Consider the following 363-nt stretch of genomic DNA (forward strand, 5'->3'; position numbering starts at 1 on the left):
AACATCTCCAATTCGCACAGGAACACAAGGATTGGCCAAAAGTCATGTGGTCCGATGAATCACATTTCCAGTTGCATCATGCAGATGGCAGAGTGAGAATTTGGCGGAAACAGCATGAAAGCATGCACCCCACATGCACGAGTACAACCCTTCAAGCTGGTGGGGGCAGTGTTATGGTTGAGGCATGTTTTCCTGGAATGATTTGGGCCTTTTAATTCATGTACAATGTCTGAATAGCACAACATACCTAAGTATCATTGCTGATCAAGTTCATCCTATCATGTTGATGGCATATCCCAATGGAGATGGCTTCTTCCAACAAGACAATGTGCCATGCCATGGTGCTCGTATTGTGCAGGAGTG

This window comes from Myotis brandtii, unplaced genomic scaffold (assembly GCF_000412655.1).
Source record: "Myotis brandtii unplaced genomic scaffold, ASM41265v1 scaffold100, whole genome shotgun sequence".
NCBI lineage: Eukaryota > Metazoa > Chordata > Mammalia > Chiroptera > Vespertilionidae > Myotis > Myotis brandtii.